Here is a 22,282-nt window from a genome sequence, read left to right as displayed (position 1 = left end):
TGCAGATAAATGATCAACCTACCTCTTGATATTGAAGTTTGGCTTGTGATGGGAAAAGGAAATAATGTAACCCAACTCTGTATAAATGATGTTATAGAATTTTTAGGTCCACCTGTAGCACGTGCACTCCCATTTTTTCATGCATTCACCAGATGTGACACGGTGTCTACATTTTTTGGAAAAGGAAAGGTAATGGCTTGGAACACATGGACAAAATTAGGTGAGGAATTAATTAAGTAATGGGTAGTTTAACATCTAATGACCTCAGACCTATTACTTCAGAGGATCAAGCTTTTAAAACTCTCCAAAAATTCACATGTAAGTTGTATGACCTAACCACTGACTTGGAAGATGTTATTATACTAAGAGAAGCAATGTTCTGTCGAAAGACCCAACTCAAGATGCTTTACTACTCCATTCCAACAGATCTCTCTACCAAGCCTATATCTGGGCCAGAAGTGACTGCCCATTACTGAATATGCCCTCACCAGCAGATTATGGGTGGAAGACGGATGCAGACTCCAAATCATGGATTCCTCAGTGGGCATCACAGCCCCCCTTTTCTCCACCACAACACTGCAAGTGCAAACAAACCTGCAGTTCTCGCATCTGCAAAAAGTCTTCTCTGTCCTGCACTCGACTTTGCAGTTGTTCCTGTATTGAATAACTTAATAACTAGTGAATCTTAGAGACATCGCAGTGCACAGTATGTGAAGACGATAACCTATTATTATCGATAGTTCTAAAGCTGGAAGCATCCAAAAAAATGGAAATACATATTTTTTTAAACTATCGTCAACCTTTCACGATTTAATTTTGAATTTGATTTTGATATAGCATCCAGTGTTTTTATGATAAAAATTCTGTCAATATGATACCATTCTATATTAATATTTCGTTATCATCCTCATCATTTTTAGTATGCATATAAGCTATAATGTTTCACATTGCTTGATTGCATAGATTTTTCTAATTCCTGAAATGGAATATATATATATATATATATATATATATATATATATATATATATATATATATATATATATATTTTATAATTTTCTAATATATTTTGGAAGGATTAAAGAAAAACAGACCAAAAAAATTTGTGTTCAGATAAATGAAAGGAAGTAACTATGATTTCCCGTTATTTGCTTGTCGTACTGTCCGTTTGTACTTCTGTGTGTGTGTGTGTTTTTTTTTTTTTTTTAAGAAGTATCACCTTAATTTTATTTTGTACTTCTAAAATGTCTTGTTTAACCTTGTTTCATCATATTTGCCCTTTTTAACAAATCATACTATCATTCAATAACTAAATCTGCAATCGGAAAAAATTAGCGGAGATTTTTTTTTATCCATTATCTGTCTTTAAATAAATAATAGTTCTATTCTTTTCTTTTCTCAGAAAATGAGGATCATTTTGAGACCAAAACCACATTTCTAGGCCTTCTGAAGGCTGAAATATAGCTACTTATCACCAAATGACCTTTATGACCTGGCTGACCTTTACCCTGACCTTGAAACTTTTGCCCTTTAGAACCAAAATATTTCTACTACCAAAACATACTACTGTTCCAAGTTTTATGTTTTTTTCCACATTTGCGGCAACTTTGCAGTTTTTCCCCTGACTATTCTACCAGAGAACTGATTAGTGATTACAACAACAGAAACACCAGTAGATTAATATATTAATATGAGAGATTGCATTTCTGCATCTCAAATAATGACATATATCCATGTGAATGTTTTTAAACATAATAAACATCAAAATACATAAGTTTATTTATTTTACGGACGTAGATTGGAATAGATTGTCTAAATCTACTTTGATTAGTCACAGGGCTTTCTTGAGTCCTTTCCTCCGCTAATCCAAGGTATTTTTTTTTTTATGAAACGCTATCGTAATTTAGTGTGTATTGATTACGCATATTTGTCCCGGGCGGCTGGGGATTATTTGTTATGACCAGCAAAAGGAATACACCAAGCAGTAAATAGATTTCCAAGTTTCAAGAACCTTTTATGGTTAGACTACTATATATATATATATATATATATATATATATATATATATATATATATATATATATATATATATGTATGTATATATATATATATATATATATATATTATATATATATATATATATATATATATATATATATATATATATATATATATATATATATATATATATATATATATATATATATATATATATATATATATATATATATATATATATATATATATATATATATATATATATATATATATATTTATATATATATATATATATATATATATATATATATATATATATGTGTGTGTGTGTGTGTGTGTCTGTATACAGTATATGTATATATATATATATATATATATATATATATATATATATATATATATATATATATATGTGTGTGTGTGTGTGTGTGTATATTCAATATTCTCAATTATATAACATATTTTTGCGTATATCAATTCCCCTGTTGCTTTTTAACTCTGTTAACACCTTTATTTTCGTTACTTACTTTCCACTACGTCACACACCTCATTTACTGATTTTGATTTTTTTCAATACAATACAAGAAAAAAAGTGACTCGTGTCTTCCCTATGTGTTAACAGAGCCTCTCTTTCTTCTCAACCCCAGCCAGCCACACCACACAAAAAGTATGCATATTTCCATTTATGTAAATGTACCTTGCTTAATTTTTTTATGTTCGAGGAGCTCATTCCATCTTTTTGATTCGTAAAATTCTATATATTGAATGCTCTGGGGGGGACTAAACTATTCTGTAGTGAGCTAAACTTTATTTACGGAATAAATGCTATCGTCGTTCAACTTTCAGGCGTTTGGGAAGCTTGACAGTTTATGGTTTTAAGCAAAACGTCATATGAAAAATATGATATGGCGAACCGATTGCTGTTTGCAGTAATAATCAAACTTGATAATGCATAATAATTCGGAAAAGGTGGAAAAATGGCGATACAGAAGTACTCGGAGAATTGTTTGAAACCTAAACAATCATTACCATACCTTTCAAAATCTCAGCAAGAGGAAAGACAGATAAAATAGACAGGTAGCAGTAAAACACATACAAACACTGTATGAAAAGGTGGAAGTAACAATAAACACGGACAAAGTATGACGAAGTAAAATTCTTCTTCAAGAAACTTTGATATCTAATCTATTTACTTTTATCATATCGAATAATGTATCATGGCTACGGTTTTCTTCTAAACTTAAATAATAACCATCTCCTCGAGTAGGAAACTCTAAAGATGGAATAGATCACTCTAAGCCTCAGCATATTTGTAAAGTTTTAGATTATTCTATATAGTTTTGATTAATCTCCCCGTAGATACACCATATTCCTGAAAAGTATAATTTATCGTAAGTCTAGACATATCGTCGAAAATTGCAGAGATTGTCTACATTACGCCATAGCTAAGATACCTTTTACTTACTTACTTACTTACTTACTTACATAGCAGACAGTAGTTAGGGATGCTGGTCTTAGGATGGACGACGGTGCTTGCAGACTACACAAAATGGCATGGATGCAAGTTAGGTATGATATATCATCACAGTCAACTTCAAATTGCGCAGTGAAAAATTACTAAAATTCTACAATAGATGCATTTTTTGAGAGCTTTTACTCATCACAAGTGGAAGGACTTCAGGAATGTTAACTGCATTTTCTTCCTGATTATTAGTGAACCATTACACACACACAGACACACACACACACACACACACACACACATATATATATATATATATATATATATATATATATATATATATATATATATATATAGATAGATATATATATAGATATATATATATATATATATATATATATATATATATATATATATATATATATATATATATATATATATATATATATATATATATACATATATATATATATATATATATATATATATATATATATATATATATATATATATATATATATATATATATATATATATATATATATATATGCTTCTAAATCAGTTGACTCAAGGAGCCTGTGTGACATTTGAGTTATGCTAGTTTTTGTGTGTGCGTGTGTGCTGAAGATATGTAAAAGATTAAAGCTCCATGAAAATAATAGTAATAATAATCACTTAGGTGCCAACGACATATATCATATCGAAGGGACAAAAGAGTCATTCCATACTTTCTCGCCGATTAAATTTTGTTGCTTAGCTTAAAAGGATATCCGAAGCTTTATACTACACTGCTAATAATGAGAGAGAGAGAGAGAGAGAGAGAGAGAGAGAGAGAGAGAGAGAGAGCTTACGAATGAGTTACACAAAAGAAAATTCACTAGCAGTAATTTTTGTATTTATAACATGAAGGCAAAATTTCATTTTTATTTCTCATAGCATACATTAATGAGGATTCATGTAATTGGACGCCATTAATTTCCGTTTAGTAGAATCAGACTGTTATAGATCTTCTTGGTACGCAGAAAATATATTTTCGCAACTTTAACAAGTTCCTGAAACGCTGGAAGAGTGTAAGTAAAAAAAAAAACACCTGCAATGAGAAAAATCCCTTTAAAGTTCTATAAAACCAGATCTAATTGGAGAGAGAGAGAGAGAGAGAGAGAGAGAGAGAGAGAGAGAGAGAGAGAGAGAGAGAGAGAGAGAGAAAGTTCTTTAAGCTATCATCTTTGTTATATTATTATAGCCATTTACTCTTTCCTTGACTCATTCATGCTATTCATTTTATACCTTCCTTTAATCGATTTTCTCAATGTCATTATTATTGGTAAGAGTTGGCCTCTGATCAGTTTAAAAAAAATCTGTACATGTTTTATTGTATACTAGTATCTCTCCAGTGGCCGAGGGCATAAAACTGAGAAAATCTTACAAAAGTTTATATATATATATATATATATATATATATATATATATATATATATATATATATATATATATATATATATATATATGTGTGTGTGTGTGTGTGTGTGTGTGTGTGTGTGTGTGTCTGTTGAATAACCTTATTTTAAGTCCATTTTACTTCGCCCATATTGACAACAAGGAATTAGACTACCCACCATACAACCAACCTCGAGGTTTCTCTCTCTCTCTCTCTCTCTCTCTTCTCTCTCTCTCTCTCTCTCTCTCTCTCTCTCTCTCTCTCACCGTTCTTTTTAATAAGGTCTGTCTGATGCAGTCCCAGATGTTTTATAACCATCTTGATTAGAATTTTGAGAAAAAAAATCTCTTTCCCAGTCCTTGTATCTTTTTGAGGCTACGATGATTAGACTGTCACCCACGTTCATTCATCATGTCTGATGTAAGATGTTCCAGACATAGGTGTCGATTCAGTTTCCTCTTAAAGCCGATTTGAAACCACTTTTCATAACTGTATTACGATAACTTCACATCCGGAAGTGCATTCATTTGGAACATTTAGAGATCAAATACTGGTTAAATCGTTAACTGAATTTATCAGTTTTGAACATGCTTCCAGCTAGCCCAAGTCTCAAAGGAATATTACACAAGTGCACGCATACACACACACACACACACACACACACACACACATATATATATATATATATATATATATATATATATATATATATATATATATATATATATAGCAACAAACCCTTGCTTGTCTTTTTTTCTCATCGTCATTTTCACGTGAACAGCTGCATAGGTAACCCTCAGTCGTGACTGAGTCACACACGTAGCTAATCACTGAAAGTCTTGCATAATAATAAACAAATTCTGCTCTCCGATTAAATGCTATATACATATACAACACCTCCTCCACACCTTTCGTTTGAAGGTTTTTTAGTACCCACGCGTACCAGAAAACATCTTCTTACCCTAGTAATCCCGCTGACATCTTCATTAGCTTCCTGAATTGAATCTCTTCCCTACCAAGTGGTCTTTGCAGCCTTTGCTGGCGGCGAGTTTGAGAACACGGTCCAAACTGATTTGATATCTCCCTTTCCCCCTCAGAGTGTTTTAGCGCTTCAAGACTTTGTAGATTAGCATTTACCTCTAGGTGTGAAAGATTTCGGTAACCGCTACGATCGATTATAGTCAACTTAAGCAAGAAATCTTATTTCATAAAATATTTTTAATTATGCCAATACTCTGCCGAGATTCAAGTTAGCATCATATAGATTAACTGATAAAGAATTACAAGTCGAAAGCATAGAAAGACGATGAAGTTTAATCTCCATTTCTCCGAAAATCCTAAAACAGAATCTGCGAAACTGAGAAGAAAACTTCCTAACGAAAACCAGAGACCTGGAAAACATCTGGGTCAGCATCAGACTGTACAGGAAAAAGAAATCCTCGGATGAAGGTGAGTAAGAAGTGATAAATCCTTGTCTCCAGTATACCCGACGAGGAAGAAAATAAAATAGAATAGAAAGTGCAGAGCAGGAAGGAAACTCACAGGGTTTGGATATTCTGCTTTCTCTTCCTTCAACTACATAAAGCAGAGACGATATTGGTGATATGGCGTAAAATCATTTTTTCTTATTAAAAAAAAAAAAAAGAAATTAACTGTATTGACGAAGAAAACCATTTGCAAAGGAATACTTTACAACTCTTCGTTTATTGTGATTACGCTTGAATAAGTTTTCCGCTATCCACAGGCTATCTCACAGATTTTTTTTAACCTGCTGTCTTTCAGGCAATATTCTATTTGTAACAAAGTGTTAAGGTAAACTAGATACATTTGTATCCTTTCACCTACCACGTACGCACAATCTCCGTTTCTTGATATAAGTTTTATTTCATGTTTACAATAATTCACTACTTGTCCGCTCCTCCTTCAATTATTTCACACTTACTAAAGGGTAGAAAAAAAAAGAGCAATTCATTGGATACCTACTAAGTTAGCAATCTCTCTCTCTCCTATATATATATATATATATATAATATATATATATATATATATATATATATATATATATATATATATATATATATATATATATATATATACATATATATATATATATATATATATATATATATATATATATATATATATATATATACATAAATATATTTATATATATATATATAAATATATACATATATAATCATATACATATAAATAAATATATATATATATATATATATATATATATATATATATATATATATATATATATATATATATGTGTGTGTGTGTGTGTGTGTGTGTGTGTGTGTGTGTGTGTGTGTGTGTGTGGTTTGTGTATACACACACATATATGTATATATATATACATATTTTTTCAAGTGATATTTTATTAACTTGGTTTACCTCGAAATAGCTAGTTATCTCATGCATATAATTTTGCTTCACATTCGGATGATCATTTTCTGAAAGTGTTTGCTAAGAATTTTGATCTCTTTCGCCATGTCATGAAAAAAAGGTCTTTGTTGTTGTAGGTTAGACAAAGTCAGCTATATGCTGGCACGGGGTCTTTCTTCTAAAGCAGCCCGTAACGGCTAACTAACACAAATGACTGAAAGTAAATAGGAAATCAAGTTGAAATCATTGGGTATGTTTTACAACTTGAATTTCAAACCCAGAATGACTTGCGTCGTGAAATAAGGCAAGTAAAGTTTTGAATGAAAAGAAACTTGGAATGACGAGAAACAAATATAAAGAACAGGACTGTAGATTACAAAGTTGAGTTTTATATATATATATATATATATATATATATATATATATATATATATATATATATATATATATATATATATATAGGCTCAGTTTGTTACAGCAGCAGCTTCTGACTCTGTAGAGGTCTGTGGCGCGGGTTCAATCCCGCAGGCCGGCTGGTCAGAGAGGCAGACACTTTGCTATCCGTGTAGACATCCCGGGATTATTTATGTAATCAACGGATAGGTTTGCTTAAAAAGCAAATGGATGTTACAGACTAAATACACACATAAAACAAAGCCACTACAACACCTTCTAAAAACATAACAAACATCTCACACGTCTCGAACTCTCGCCATACCCGCGCAATAACTTCTCGCTGCTGGGAAGAAAGGGCGTTGGGTCTGGTATGATACATGAAACATACGTACCGGGGTCTAAGCGATGTCAGGCAGGGCAGCTGATCGAGACCACAGGTCTACCCCAAAGCCAAATCAAAAAGTCCTTCAAAAGAAGGCATCGTGCTTACCCCATACAAAAATGGGAATAAAAGCACGTTAAAAGAAAAGAAGAAGATATATATATATATATATATATATATATATATATATATATATATATATATATATATATATATATATATATACATGTGTGTGTATGTGTGTGTATGTATATATATATATATATATATATATATATATATATATATATATATATATATATATATACATATATTTATGTATATATATATATATATATATATATATATATATATATATATATATATATATAATGTATATACAGTATGTATGTTAAAGGGCTTATGTCGAACTTGACAAACGACCCTTTGGGCTTAACTGAGTTCAGTTGGTACCTTGTCGCCGGCAGCACCAGTAGTTCCATCTCCTCTCTCTCTCTCTCTCTCTCTCTCTCTCTCTCTCTCTCTCTCTCTCTCTCTCTCTCTCTCTTTCATTTACCTATTCTGTCTAAGGTGTGTAAATCAAAACTAAACTACCAAAATACAGTTTAATAGGTACGGGTGATAAAAAATCATGCAAAATGAAATTATGAAAGATGGATATCAAATTCAATGAGCATTACCCCGAAATAAAGAAAATAATTGCATGTCACATATATGTGGGGATTATTTCCTGTCTCCCACCGGGTATCTAAGCTAACCCTCATTTCACGAAAGTCTGTTACATATAACTTTTAAAGTAATTTCTGTCACTGTTCCGTTAAAAAAAAAACGACCACTTTCCCCATCGGCCATTTTAAATGCTCGCTTGACCAGGAGCATATCCACCCCAATCAATCATGGGTTCATTGAAACATTCCTGGGAAAAAACGGAACTATCTCTGTTAGTCTCCAGTTTATAAACAAACCAAAGCACATGAGATAAATGGTAAACGATTAAGAAAACATAATTCAGGCTGGGAAGGAAAGTTCATAAAAGTTAGTAATTTTTCAGAGACACTACTCACTCCAAAGCGAATGAGAATCTTGATTCCCAGCGTGTCCAACACGTCCAGTTCGCTTGGCCCAACATACCAGAGTGAGCAATCTATCACAAGCTTATTTGCACCAAGTGTTTTCGTAACGAACGTATGCACGTGTATTTCCGTTTTACACACCCACGAATCCGATTATATCCAAACCAAAAAGTTCCATGGCTTAATGATGGAAATTCCCATCATTGCCACGTCATGCTGTATCTAAGCGCCCTGTTGAACAATGTTATGGGCATCGATCGTTCAATTGCTGACGTTGCTTGCGATCTCATGTGAACAGAATCTCCCTGGTTTCTAACTGGATGAACAACGCTGAATCTCAAAAGTGACTGAACTGTAAGCGCAGAATGAACACTTAGGACACACCTGCACAATACTGCAGGTGTTAGTATGTTACGAATTATCTCTCTCTCTCTCTCTCTCTCTCTCTCTCTCTCTCTCTCTCTCTCTATATATATATATATATATATATATATATATATATGTGTGTGTGTGTGTGTGTGTGTGTGTGTATAATTAGTAATTATACCAGATGGCAAATATTTTGAGTAAGAGTTCACATAAAGAAGCTCTTTTCATCGAAAGCCTGTATGTACAGAGATATTTCCACCAGTGCTCTTTCTCAAACAATATTCTTAGCACGAATGGTACGAAGTTGTTAATTAAAAAACTCACACTAAGCCTATATTTACTTGATTATTCTAATACAGATATTAGTTATCTTTGTATTTTACCGAAACGAGTTTTTACCTCATGCCGTGTTGATTGTGCTTATAAATATCACAGACCACAATCTGTTAAAGCAATGCGTGAGAATCAACCTACTTTAGTTTATGTCCCATATTCCTTATTCAATGATTGAACACAGAACGCGGGCATAGAAAACGAGCCTACTGCATGCTGACATCGTACCATAAAAAAGATGTTAGGCAGAGCACATTATTGGAAACATCTTCTAGCAACGTAGCTTTCTTATTTACTTGAGCAATGTCTTTTCCCCGAATGTACTTTTGGAATTCATATTGAGTATATCTTAAATGGAATACAAGTTTATTTCGAAATGCATTTTCGAATTGCGGTTTAGTCCCCCCCACCCCCCCTGCCCAGTGTTTGTTTTCGCTCCCACTCTTTAATCTAGGTCGCAAGAGGCGATTCCACTTATGTGAAATAGTTTCTAATATGTTATGGTGACCTTCAGTAGGTCTGTTAGCTGTCTTTTTTAATTATATAGATATAAATGTACATATAGATATATGTATAAATATACATATATACAGCCATACATACATACACAGATATATATATGTATATATATATATATATATATATATATATATATATATATATATATATATATATATATATATATATATATATATATATATATTATATATATATATATATATATATATATATATATATATATATATATATATATATATATATATATATATATATATATATATATATATAGTGTCTGTGTTACATGTGAGCTAGAATAAAAATTTATGAAGGCGTTTAGTTATGAAATTTGTTTCTGAGTGATTTATGAGCGAACCGAGGAAACTCACAAAATCCTATTTGTACTCCTAAATATAAAACTTTATAGGAAAACCTTGCAATAGAATCAGTACCTCTTTCAGTTAGGAAAAAAGTGAAGAATAAAACTTAAATCTACGCCTTTTTGCAAGTATTGTTTTTATTCTGAACATTTGCTTATCCTTTGATGAACGAGGATTTGGCGTCCAATACGTAGATTTGCATTCATGATTGCGACAACAGAGATGTAAACAATAGTCTTGATTATGAACCGGGTGATGCCGCTCAAGCTCTCATCTGTAATGAAAAAGTCTTGATTTTGTGTACTCTTGAAATATTTGCTGTAGGAATGCATTTATATGCAAAGATAAATAAACTTATGAAGCATCTATCCATCATGCTATACATATATATATATATATATATATATATATATATATATATATATATATATATATATATATATATATATATATATATATATATATATATATATATATATATATATATAGTTACGGAGTCGATCGGTAGATGAGTTTAATTCTTGATTACTGTGGTTAATGTAGCCTTGATATACTGAAGACCCACGTAATCTCATCAGTTATGGCTGGAAGTTATCCCAAAAGACAGACAATTAACTTAATTAGATCAGGTCGCCAGCTGGAACTAGGTTAAAGACCATTTTAATTGATTCTTGAACTGATAAATTAAATATCTCCAACGATCACCCACCCTTCACTTTAGCGGCACTATTCCTAGCGGTACCAAGGTGATGTGTTTTATTTTTTGTATGCTGTCACCTAAGAAGGAAATTCAGACTGTGTTTTCTGCTTCCATAGTATATATAGATGCTAGAATATTAGTAAGTTGTTCTCAGAAGTTGGATCAATTAAATTTCATTGAATGATAGACTAAAAAATTCAGACCCAGTCCAACAAAATGAGTGTTACAGTGAGGGAATCTACATGAGCCAAATCTACATTAGCCAATAACAGCTCCACAATTTGTCCCTTTGAGATGTGGTAATATTTCCCCTACTTTTTAGAGTATGACACAACAGCTGATCGTTCTAGTAGCGCTCTCGTAAGCAGTTTTCTAGCAAATTAAAGGCTATTCCTCTTCCAAACAATGCAATGGTATGATCAGGTTCCAAGACTTGCCTGAGTATTACTTATATGTCCTCTCACTAACCCTTAATTATTGCAAGGTTGGGGGGGGTATCTCAAATTGAGAATATTATGCTAACACCATGGGGGATACCTTTTGCAATCTCACTAGGCAACATGAATTATACTTCGTATACTCAACTTCAAACAGGAAATATGGTTCCACCAGGATCTTTAGTCAGTGTCTAAGAAGAGAGAAATTAAAAAAAAAAAAAGAAATGCAGTGGGAGAGACAGCAGAAGAACAGCGAGTAATTATCATCATCAGACTTACCTTATGTAGGATGCTTGCGGTCACTTGCAACTGACGCCCGGGATCTGGTGATGTGATAAAACATGTTCCACTAAGTAAAAGAAACAAAAGAAAAGGTGCGGGAGCACTACCGTTTGTGTGCCCTCTGCGCTTGGTGGCTGGACTCTCTCTGACCTGGGATGACCTGCTTAGAGGGCTTGGCCTCTTGTGGCCATCCAGCCCTCCATACCCTGTGGCAGTCTGAAAAATAAAAAAAAAACATCGCCGATACACAGTTCAGAGAAAAGTGATGCTTAGGGACGCCCTCACTAAAGGTAGCCCTGGTGAAACCATCTGTGTTGGATAGGTCCCTAAGCTAAATTCTTAATCTACTAAGACGGTTGGTTGGAATTTCAAAACAACAACAGCATGCCTCTCTCCCCAGGTTTAATGGAAGTAGCTTGGTTTTTTGGTGCTGTCTGGTCGTGTTTCTTTTTCTTTTCCTTTTGGTTTTAATTCTATTCCTACCAATTAAAGGAGAGAGGTGGAACAGCAATATTTATAAAAGCTCCCCCCTTTAAAAAGGCCTTCACTCCCTTTCAGGCGTGAAGGTCTGTACTAAGCAAGCTGTTCACCTCTATTACTTTACTCTTTTCCCTTGAACAGATTTGCTCCTTGCAATCTAACTAGCTAAGGATCTACCTGACTCTAGGAAGGGACATGGGCTTTTAATCACTTACTTCTACAGACTCCTAACACTACCTAAAGGTGCTTATTGTTATTTATGGGCTGCCTCTTATGATCGAGGTGTTTAGACCTAGCCAAATGGTACATTCAGTGGTATCCCCTATGACCTAATCTATTAGAACACGGCCGGAGCACCAACGTAAAGGACAATGAACTAGCTAAGTTACAATGTTACAAGTATACAGTATCTTGCAATACAATTTGTAATCACTGATCTGTACATGAGGTTTGCCTCATTTGATAAATGCTTGCCGCACTGTCATGAGCTCAGTGGCTCTCTTCACAATAGTTAGAATGGCTGGTTTCTTTAATTACTATGTACTTACGTGGTTACTGCGGCTCGATATAAGGTGTAAGTGACAAGGTCACTGTGACGATGTACTCAGTCTGGCCTAGGCTGTTGTTATGTACTCAATCTGGCCTAGGCTGTTATTATGATAGAGATCATTCTGGCTACCTCCTCTGGGCAAGAGCCAGGATTACTCTAAAATGGAAAGGTACTGTGCCGAGAGGACACTAGTGCCAAGATGAGCTCATGGCTCAGTAACTACTTGGCCCTCTTCTACTTTGGGTTCTTCCAAGGCCTATAATTTTTGTTGAGTTAGGTCTGACAGTTGTTATTAACCCTTTGATTACGGCCGAGATGAGACCTCACACTTACCACAATCCGGAGGGTTTTCAGACGGTAGTCACCCGTAGCATGCTACCAGACGCACGAAATCGTAAACAATCATTGTAATAGCGTTTGTATTTGTTGTTTTGCTGCAAATTAACCTGTTTTATTTATATGATAATATTGTGATAGTAGCGATCCGTGATATAGATATTATGCAATTAATGTAACAACACAAATAAATAAACATAGGATAAGTACTATATATCGGGGTTTAGTGTTGCCAGAGGTATAAGCACTGCACTGATTGAGGATGACAGTCTTCTTTTTTTTTTGTCATTTTCTAATTCTGTTTGAATCCGTAAAGGACAGCTACATCACAGTTGTGTATTATAGTTAAAAATTATTTGTATATTCGTCAGAAAACTAATCATAAAGAATGTTCATCATTTTTATGGTTCCGCTTACTATTCCACTAGCTGGGCAAAAAAAAAAAAATGAGAGAGAGAGAGAGAGAGAGAGAGAGAGAGAGAGAGAGAGAGAGAGAGAGAGAGAGAGGCGTGACAGAATAAAAATTTTTACCTATGATTTATTCCTTCTAATTGTACATCAATAACATTGGAGAGTAAGTAGACACAATCACAATATTGGTTGCAATATTAACCACATTTCTGGGTAATATTTTTATCAATGATCAAGCACCCAGCTGACAAGGATACGCAATCTAGAAATTCAGATGAATTCTGCAGTGTTTGAAAAATGGTTTAAAACCCAGCTTCTTCCCAATATAGGGCCATCTGCCATCATAGTGTTGATAACGCTTCTTATCATTCAGTTCGAATTAATAAACCTCCGACAATGTCTGCCAAAAAGGATGAAGTTAAAGACTGGCTAATAAAAAATTAGTAAAGTTGCAAAGACATTCATGTAAAGAAAATGATTACGTGATTGACAGACTGGCAAGAGATCATGGACATAGTGGTTAGGCTGCCTACATATCACTGCCAGTATAATGCAACAGAACTGATATGGGCGCAGGTGAAATCATACGTGGCAAAGAAGAATCATTTTAAAAAATCAGACCTGCTTCCTTTGGTCAAAGAAGCAATTGAATCCATATCTTCTGACAACTGGGCTTTTGATGTGAGACATGCCGAAGATATAAAAAGAGATGACGCTTCAAGAGATGTTTGCATTGATAAATATATAGATTCTTTTGTTATCGATGTAGCATCCTCTGACGAGGATTCTTCATAAGTAATGTCTCCTCATACTTGATTGTAAATAAATTTATTGCTTTCCCTTGTTGTGTGATATCCTGTTGAACACTGAAATTGAAATAAATTGAAATATAGATCTGTTTTTTCGACAGAAAGTGGCAGAAATATCTTTAAAAATCTACATATAACAGAAATGCCACAGCAGTGATGAGTATCATATGACAGTGCTTTAAAAGCACAGTAAATCTAATACTGTATAAATGTGTAATATCTATATACTGTATATATATATATATATATATATATATATATATATATATATATATATATATATATATATATATATATATATATATATATATATATATATATATATATATTAATTGATGATATAGTTTTGAGCTTTTGAATTGCTTTCTTTCATGCATGCCGTAATCCGTCTTTACCTCCTTGCTGTATCAAGGTTGAATTTTCACTGTACAGCTATAAAATAGCTCATAATAAACATTCTTTAAATTTTAAATATTATATATATATATATATATATATATATATATATATATATATATATATATATATATATATATATATATATATATGGGTGTAACAATATTTAAAGAATATTTATTATGAGCTATTTTATAGCTGCACAGTGAAAATTCAACCTTGATACAGCAAGGAGGTAAAGACGGATCAGGCATAATGAAAGAAAACAATTCAAAAGCTCAAAACTATATCACAATTATATGACTTCGATAACAGCAAAGGAACAGTAATAAAAAACTATAGTAGATGACGTAACTCAAGAACATTGCTCAGTACAGCATCCAAATAAACAAAACTGAAAATGAAAGCACATCTAGGTTTCCAAATTTCTTGCATCTATCATTTTCATATATTGAATTTTTTTTTTTTTATCTAAAATTTAAGTGGGACAACAAAACTTCATTCAGAACTTTCTATTATAGTACACGTGCTTGATAACAGGCGCAAACAATGAGAGCTTGAAGTCAGAAGGTTAATGGTCAGTTTAAGAGGGCAAAGTCTCTTCCTAAAACGGTCGTACTATAGTAACCCTCCCCCGCCTTTCTTGTTTACTTGCTAACCTTGTTTACTCTTATTCAGTTTTCATCCTCTGGACTTTACTACTGAAGGTAATCTATTTCTTGTTTTGTCATTGTCATTTTTCAATCTTTAAAGCATATTAATTTTGTAAGCTCTGTTGTCAGTTTTAATTAGTGTTTTTGTATCTTTTAGCCAGAAAAGATGGGATATGGGTGATCCCGAAGCGCACCTATTAATAAATATATCAATGATGAGCTGACTGTTCTTCCTATCCTACTCCCTACTATATATATGCATATATGTATATATATATATATATATGTATATATATATATATATATATATATATATATATATATATATATACATATATATATATATATATGTATATATATATATATATATATATATATATATATATATATATATATATATATATATATGTATATATATATATATATATATATATATATATATATATATATATATATATATATATATATATATATATATATATATATATATATATATATATATATATATATATCTATCTATGCATCTATGCATCTATCTCTGTGTCTAACTATCTGTTAATACACACACTAACACACACATATATGTATACATACGTATATATTAACTTTATCACATACACAATTGTTCTGTGCATTAACTAAATTACTAAAGGACCTCATTCAAACTGGATGGTATCTATAGATACCATGCAGTTTGAATGAGGTCCATTTTAGTAATATTATATATATATATATATATATATATATATATATATATATATATATATATATATATATATATATATATATATATATATATATATATATACATCACGAAGGAAGCAGTAGGGAAAGGCATCCTCATCATCTACAGTTTATTTTCAATGCCGACGTTCCATGACGAATTCCAAGTCGCATTTTCAAGGCTATAAAATATAATATAATTTGCGAACATCAATAACAAATTAATGCAATGGCAACAGCTCTTTATGTAGTAAAAATATTTAAAACAAAACACCTCATTCCAAGACAAGTCAATAATGAGTAAAAGGAGTTCACTAAAATCTTAAAACAACCTACCTATATGAAAGAAAGAACAAGACTAACATAAATAAGTACAAACAGAGTGAGGAAAACCAGTTGCCCAAACTAGGCTATAAACAATTTCACTGAGGACGATTGAGTATTTAACGACGGCACAGTCTTCCTGATAATTATGGATTCTAGGATGGTTAAGTCGTTGTTGTTCTGCACTCGGCCTAGGATGGAAAAATCCTTGCTGTCAATATAAGTTTTACATAATTTTGAATGATTTCGTATATTTGATTGCTCAGGATTAGATAACCTGCTACCTGTTCTATGACTTATGCCCCTGTGGAATCTATGCGGACCTTCAACAGCCTCCTCGTGCATCCCCATATGTATATCCCGTGATCACATCCCGGGCAAGTGTACTTTGTAAACAACGCTGGACGAAAACAGAGGACTGAGCCGGTCTTTGACTCTGGAACAGAGACCCTATTGTAAAGGGATTTTTCGGGATGATTTTCAGGTTTAAAGCTGGAAAACTCTTTTGAATAATGGCTGTGCATTTTCTCCTAAAAGTATCATCATGCACGAAAGGAAACTTGCATACATCTTTAGTTTCGGCACAGTCGATTCAGGTGTTGCCGGAGTCATTTTCTGTAGTAGCAGTTTATTTAGGGATCTGAAAAAAGTCGTGATGGAAAACAATTATTATTGAAATATTCCACTAAAAGGATATCTCATCGTGGAAACTCTTCCAGTTTGACGAGTGGGTGTAAGCCCTATGGAGGAGGGTTAAAATAGAGTTCAGTTTCAAATGAAAGAAACACGAACTATAAAAATTCATTCCCAAACCAGTAAATGTATTTTTCTATACACACCTGTGTAAAACCTGAGTCACCTCTGGAAATAATAAGATCAAGGAAGGGAGTTTGTTATTTACCTCCTTCTCCATAGCGAACCTTATGTTTGGATGTTGTCGGATGACGAACTCCAGAAAGGACTCTGCATGACATTCATGACGAAATAGGGAGAACGTGTCGTCAACATATCTTCGATAAAATAGAGGGCGGAACCTAATGGGACATTCTTCTATTATGCGCTCCTCCAGGAGCACATGAAGATGTTAGCAAAAATTGGACCAAGTGGTGACCATGGCCATCCCTTCAGTTTGTTTATACAAACTGAAGGCAAAGGTCGTGTCCAGCACGGCCAGCTCTAAAAGTTGTTTAAAAATGTCCTACTAAAATTATTAAAAATTGCATCTTCATCAGTAAAAAGTTTGCTTAATATTATCTCAGTATTATTATTATTATTATTATTATTATTATTATTATTATTATTATTATTATTATTATTATTATTATTATTATTATTGGAGAAGCAATTCCACAGTTATGTATATGTACATATATTTAAAGATAAATATACAACTGTGGATTTGCTACTTCATTTTAAGACTCATGCTACTATGAGTATTTTTTTTATTACTATTATTTTTTTTTTTTAGAATATGAATCCAATTCATACAGGACAAGCATACAGGGACCATTGACTTGAAATACAAGCCCCAAAGTATATGGTAGACAGGTTTTCCAGGAATATTGGAAAAGTTTTTCCGTGCGTCTTTAATAGTGTTCTTGAAGACTCTAAAACTTATTTCTTTTTCGAAGAAGAATTTTTATTTAAATAAGACAAGCGATTTAAACTACTCTGTATCCTTCAAAAAATCTACTATTATAATTTGATGCTGGTACCATAAAAAAACTATATATTTATAACTTACTCTGCTATGCGAAAAAACTTAATCATTCCTTGCTGGAGGCAGCCATCTCTCTCTCTCTCTCTCTCTCTCTCCCCCTTAATAAGGTGATCAATGGCAATGGAGAAGCCTTGTTAAAACAAAAAAGGTCACTTTTCTCTTGAAGCTGACTGGATTACTGGGCGCTAGTGATGACCATTTCAGGAAACAGAAATTCTTGAGACCACCTTATTTTTAACTAGTGGGAAAAATTAAAGCACACAGATGCACAAACCAGTGTATACACAAACACACACACACACACACACATATATATATATATAAAATATATGTATATATATACTTATATATACATATATTTATGTATATGTATCTATCTATAATAATAATTTCCAAGTTGATCTTGTCCTCCCAGGGTGAAATTTTCTAGAAAGCTTTATTGCCACGAAAATAGCATTTTTTTAAGAAATAAATGTAAATGTAGCGAAAAATCATCATCATCGTATCCTTTTCTCCTATATATCGTCAGGAGGAGAGATATCTATCTATCTATCTATCTATCTATATGTATATATATACATATAAATAGATATATAAATATATGTATATAATATATATATATATATATATATATATATATATATATATATATGTATATAATATATATATATATATGTATATATATATATATATATATATATACATATATATATATATATATATATATATATATATATATATATATATATATATATATATATATATATATATATATATATATATATATATATATATATATATATATATATATATATATATATATATATATATATACATATATATATTATATATATATATATATATATATATATATATATATATATATATATATATATATATATATATATATATGCATACATGTATATATATATATATACATATATATATATATATATATATATATATATATATAAAATATATATATATATATATATATATATATATATATATATATATATATATATATATATATATATATATATATATATATATATATATATATATATATATATATATATATATATATATATATTATATATATATATATATATATATATATATATATATATATATATATATATATATATATATATATATATATATATATATATATATATATATATATATATATATATATATATATATATATATATATATATATATATATATATATATATATATATATATATATATATATATATATATATATATATATATATATATATATATATATATATATATATATATATATATATATATATATATATATATATATATATATATATATATATATATATATATATATATATATATATATATATATATATATATATATATATATATATATATATATATATATATATATATATATATATATATATATATATATATATATATATATATATATATATATATATATATATATATATATATATATATATATATATATATATATATATATATATATATATATATATATATATATTTCTGACGAGAGAAAAGGATACGATGATGATTTTTCACTAAATTTTTAATTTCTTTTTTTTTTTTTAAATATTGATGTTTTCGTGGCAATAAAGCTTTCAAGAAAATTTCATACCTTCTGCTGCAAGAAAGAATCATTGTCGCCTGGCGCCGTAATATCTTCGTGTTTTTCCTGCAGTCGTTTTAGAATTCTTCCGCTCATGCGTATAGCGCCATCACTCAATAGGTGCACTGACACCAAGGACTACAGTGGCCATCTCAGGGATCCTCCAGGAAGACGTCTTGAAGCCTTCAGAGACAGCATGTGAGCAAAGAAGGCGAAGTTTATGGTTAAAATGAACTGGATGACGAAGCAGATCGACTAAAAGAGATTTTCAAGAGGGAAAAGTACATCACGAGAATGGCAGATAGCTTCAGTCTGTAATTGTTTACTGCTGAAAATATGGACTACTTCGCGGAGCAGTATGAAGTCGAGGTTCCCGCCTTCTGCGATTATTCGGCACCTCTACAGTCGTATTGTCACTCACGGACGCAAGCTCTTCATTCGAAATAAGGAAGGAAATAATCAAGAAGAGAGGAAGACAGTGGAACGGAGGAACTGAAGAATTTATACGAAATAAAAGGTAGAGAACTTGAGGTGTTTTCTAAGCTGATTGAGGGGATTTTGGATGCCCAAAATTACCGCTTGGAGCAGTTCTTCGCTCGAAATAAGAAAGAGAAGGAACAAAAAGAGACGACATCGGCGTGGAGGTATACTGAAGAATGCTGACGAAGAATAAAGTAGATAACCTGAGGTGTTAGAAACTACTTCAAAGATTTTGGATTCACAGAATTACTTTTCGGAGAAGCAAGGAAGAATCGAAGGATGATCAATATCGTCAGTAAGAGGGAATCTCATAAGTTTATAGAAGACGACTCCTTAAAGCAAAGAAGCTGTTTATGTGCCAGAAAAAGAACTCCAAGTAATGGTTATCGCGATGTTGAAATGATCTAAAACCTTCGAGATTTTCCTTGAAGACATTTTTGGAATCCTTCAGTCCTCCGGCTCCTGGAAGGACGAGAGAAATGCCATTCGCGCATGCGCCGAGCTTCAAAGTGTCCAGAACAATCTCCGAGATGCTTCAAATCGTCTGGAAGCCTTCGGAGACAGAAAGTGTCAGTTTTGAAAAGTAGGGTAAGAGAAAGCAAAAGTATTGGTGAGGGAAGGGTCCGACCCAGAGGCCGCTTCCTTCCTCCAAGGAAGCAGCCTATGGGTCTGACCCTTCCCATGGAAAGGGCCCAAGCCCTTTGGGATTGGCCCCAAAAGCCTACAAGGCTTGCCAGTCTTTTGAGGGCAGCCTTGAAGGGAAGGGTCCGACCAGAGGCTGCTTCCTCGGAGGAAGGCAGGTATCCTGTCAGGCTGGGAAGCAGGCCTGGAGAGGGCCCAAGAACTTCAGGATGAGGCCCAAAGTCCTCCTAGGCTGGCCAGTCTCTTGAGGGCAGCCTTGAAGGGAAGGGTCTGACCCAGAGGCTGCTTCCTCGGAGGAAGGCAGGTATCCTGCCAGGCTGGGGAAGCAGGCCTGGAGAGGGCCCAAGAACTTCAAGGATGAGGCCCAAAGTCCTCCAGGATGGCCAGTCTCTTGAGGGCAGCCTTGAAGGGAAGGGTCCGACCCAGAGGCTGCTTCCTCGGAAGAAGGCAGGTATCCTGCCAGGCTGGGGAAGCAGGCCTGAGAGGGCCCAAGAACTTCAAGGATGAGGCCCAAAGTCCTCCAGGATGGCCAGTCTTCTTGAAGGGAAGGGCAGGCTGCTTGAAGGAAGGCAGGTATCTGAAGCGGGCCTGGAGAGGGCCCAAGAACTTCAGGATGCAAAGTCCTCCAAGGATGGCCAGTCTTTTGAGGGCAGAAGGAAGGGTATCCTGCCTGAGGGCTGAAGGGCCAGGCTGGGGAAGCAGGCCTGGAGAGGCCCAAGAACTTCAAGGATGAGGACCAAAGTCCTCAAGGATGGCCAGTCTCTTGAGGGCAGCCTTGAAGGGAAGGGTCTGACCCAGAGGCTGCTTCCTTGGAGGAAGGCAGGTATCCTGCCAGGCTGGGAAGCGGGCCTGGAGAGGGCCCAAGAACTGAGGATGAGACCCAAAGTCCTCCAAGGATGGCCAGTCTCTTGAGGGCAGCCTTGAAGGGAAGGGTCCGACCCAGAGGCTGCTTCCTCGGAGGAAGG

The 22,282-nt window shown here is 32.8% G+C and overlaps 1 long non-coding RNA gene across 1 annotated transcript in view; it reads right to left on the bottom strand.

Moving 5' to 3' along the window:
* LOC136826460 (uncharacterized) overlaps nt 1–9,473 on the bottom strand; it is a 185,942-nt gene extending 176,469 nt beyond the window's left edge. Inside the window, exon 1 of the long non-coding RNA XR_010849617.1 lies at nt 9,135–9,473. This is a non-coding gene — a long non-coding RNA (uncharacterized lncRNA). The remainder of the gene's footprint in view (nt 1–9,134) is intronic.
* Nucleotides 9,474–22,282: the final 12,809 nt, after the last annotated feature.

The sequence above is a fragment of the Macrobrachium rosenbergii genome, chromosome 41 (assembly GCF_040412425.1).
Source record: "Macrobrachium rosenbergii isolate ZJJX-2024 chromosome 41, ASM4041242v1, whole genome shotgun sequence".
Classification (NCBI taxonomy): Eukaryota; Metazoa; Arthropoda; class Malacostraca; order Decapoda; family Palaemonidae; genus Macrobrachium; species Macrobrachium rosenbergii.
Note: the sequence above shows the minus strand (reverse complement) of the source record. Positions and strands in the feature narration are given on the sequence as shown.